Source organism: Gekko japonicus, unplaced genomic scaffold (assembly GCF_001447785.1).
Source record: "Gekko japonicus isolate JY-2015 unplaced genomic scaffold, Gekko_japonicus_V1.1 scaffold243, whole genome shotgun sequence".
NCBI lineage: Eukaryota > Metazoa > Chordata > Lepidosauria > Squamata > Gekkonidae > Gekko > Gekko japonicus.
Genome location: NW_015168053.1, coordinates 914,437 through 917,144, shown reverse-complemented (window position 1 = coordinate 917,144; position 2,708 = coordinate 914,437). Strand labels below are relative to the sequence as shown.

Genomic DNA, 2,708 nt, shown 5'->3' with positions numbered 1-2,708 from the left:
CCCCCCCCCCCAGGCACAGGTTTTTTGGGGGGGGGCGTGGCACCCTAAAGTAGCCACACAGCAAAGTTAAAAACGCACCAACTCACGCTCTGCAAATAAACCCAAACTAGGAACACGTCCTTCTTTCCAATCCCCAGCCTTCCCGAGGCTCGACTGCCATATCCTTCCCGGGGAAATCTAAGAAACTGGGACTCCTTCTCAACCCCCCCCCCCCCGAGAACCTACATTTCCTCCTCCGTCTCCCCTGCAGCGCCCCCCTCTACCTGCCCTGTTTCAAACGCCCTCCTTCCCTCTCCTCTAAGAGACCTCAGGCGCCTTCCCCCTGCTGGAGCCCCCTGCGCCCCGGGGCTCTTGGTCTCTGCAGGCCCAAGTGACTTACTTGCAGGGGGCGGTGGGGAGAAGGCCCGTTTCTAAGAGAGCAGGACGGCTCCGAGGCCAGGCGAGCCCAGATGATGCTCGGATCGAGGGAAAACGGCCGCCAGGCGGGAGAGCCCGAGGATGGGACGGGAGGAGAGCTGGGTGTGGTACCTAGAAAGGAGGGAGTGAGAAAACTGGAGGAAAGGAGGGAGGAGCGGGGAAGGCTAGAAGGGGGGCGGAGACAGGGGAGGTGAAGGGCCGGGGAAAGGAAAAGGACCTCGTGGGGTGGTGCTGATGGCGTGCTGCTGGGAGCCAAAACATACGCAGACAAAACACCACCACACCCACAACCAACATGGCAGATCGCTCAGATCGAAGACTCACCTTGTCCAGCATTCAGTGGCCAGGGAGATCCTTCTGGGGGGAAAGCTCTGCTGGTGGTTTTCAGAGCTACACTGCCCCTGAACGTGGAGGTTCCATTTATCCAGCATGGTTAACAGAGCGGCTCTTCTCCACCAGTCCTTTCTAATCGCCAAGGGCCACTCCCCCACCCCCGTGGTAGTGAAGCTGATAGGTTAATAACACTGGGTGAAAAAGCACTTTCTTCTGTCCGCCTGGAATCTACTGCCAGTTGGTTTAAATTGATGATATGAGGGGGGTTCCAGCAGTATGAGAGAGGGAAGTGTTATTATATCAGGGTCAGTGTTAATTGGACACTATCTAACCTTTTTATTATTATTCACAGTGTTGTTCAAGCCTTGGCAGCCTTTTTCTACCTTCAAAAGCTCTAAAGCTCTTTCCCCAGCATTCATGTGCTTTCCCCAGCTTTGATCTTTTTTAATTTACCTGCTCTTTATTTCTCGGTGCTCTTTGCGCACCCTGGGTCAGAATGAAATCCTGGCTCGACTCCCATTACAGGAATGACCCCACACAGGGACCAATCTTCTCCAGTACAATTGCCAGCCTGCCCTTTCCAAAGAACAGAGCGTTCATTTCACACATCAAACTCTTCTGCCTTTCAGGGCCAAGCCAGGTCAGATACTGGAAAGTCTGTGATCACGGCAAACTGGAGCGATGGAAACCCCATTTCAAATAGGAGCCATGGGGTGTGTGTGTGTAAATTTTCCACCCGGCATGGTATCACTTACAGAACCTACCACATGCAACCACAACCACACATGTATTATTGGTCCTGCAAACAAAAATAAAACCTAGATGATAAACCAAGGCAGAAGAAAGCAAAAGGTATTTCCCGGTTTTGGGGATGCAGTTCCCACTCCATCCCTCCAACCCATCAAGGCACTGGAGGCTACGAGAGAAGCTACAAGTTTCTCTTTTCTGAAATGCTTGGAAGATAACAGCCCTCCTTCTAGGGTGTGAAAATATTTGGGATGGGATGGGATGGAATGAACAAAACACCTCCCCACCCCCAAGCTGTTCCAGATACAGATAACAGGGGTGCAGAGTAGGTGAGCTTAAGCCGCTTTCTTGGTCAGCCTACCCTACCCCACAGGGTTATTGTGAGGATAACATGGCGGGAGAACCACACGCCTTAGAGGAGCTCCTTAGGAGGAAGAGGAAGCATGTAGTAGTACAATACACTAAATGCAGAGCATGTTTTTAGTCCCTACCCAAGCTGCAATCCCCACTCCCTTTTATTATGCTACCACTCTATTATTCCCATTTCCACAGAGAACCTAAGAAACCTGGTTGCCCACCTCCACCCCCATGCCAATCCAGGGCACCCCACTCTCCCTCCCTCCCCAAGATCTCCTCCCTTTCTCCTAATTGTGTTACCCACACCCCTCTTTTTAGGACATGGCTGACACCTGGTGGCTATAAATGACTCTGCAAAAAGCTTGAGCAAGAGGTGTGCAAGTAAAAACACGAGTGAAGCTGCCTTATACTGAATGAGAGACGCCCAGGATCCAGAAAAAACACTGCGTGTTAATTGAGATCAGCGTCCTATCTGAATTGTGTATATGCTTAAGACTTGTTGTCTACCTTTTATGAAAATGAGAGCTTTGGCACCTCTATAATACCTCCTGAAGAAGATTCATTTTTTGAAATGTTGGTAAATAATCCGGAGACGACGTTGTACCTTGGTTTATAAATTCTATTAAGTTGTGTATCATATTGTAATGCTTCAGAGCACAATACATGTACAGCATTCCTTATAAGTCTTATGACTGTTGATTGCGGGTCAGACTATCACGACTGTTGGCTTTATATTTGTTTATCTTATACTGAATGAGACCATCAGGCTTCGTAAGGTCTACTCAGACTGGCAGTGGCTCTCCAAGGTCTCATAAGAACATAAGAGACGCCAATGTTGGATCAGGCCAAAGGCT

General features: G+C 50.0%; 1 protein-coding gene across 1 annotated transcript in view; it reads right to left on the bottom strand.

Moving 5' to 3' along the window:
- Positions 1-577, bottom strand: part of MYADM (myeloid-associated differentiation marker) — a 15,421-nt gene extending 14,844 nt beyond the window's left edge. The window contains exon 1 of the mRNA XM_015414434.1: positions 380-577. The gene's annotated coding sequence lies outside the window, so the exon portion shown is untranslated. The remainder of the gene's footprint in view (positions 1-379) is intronic.
- Positions 578-2,708: the final 2,131 nt, after the last annotated feature.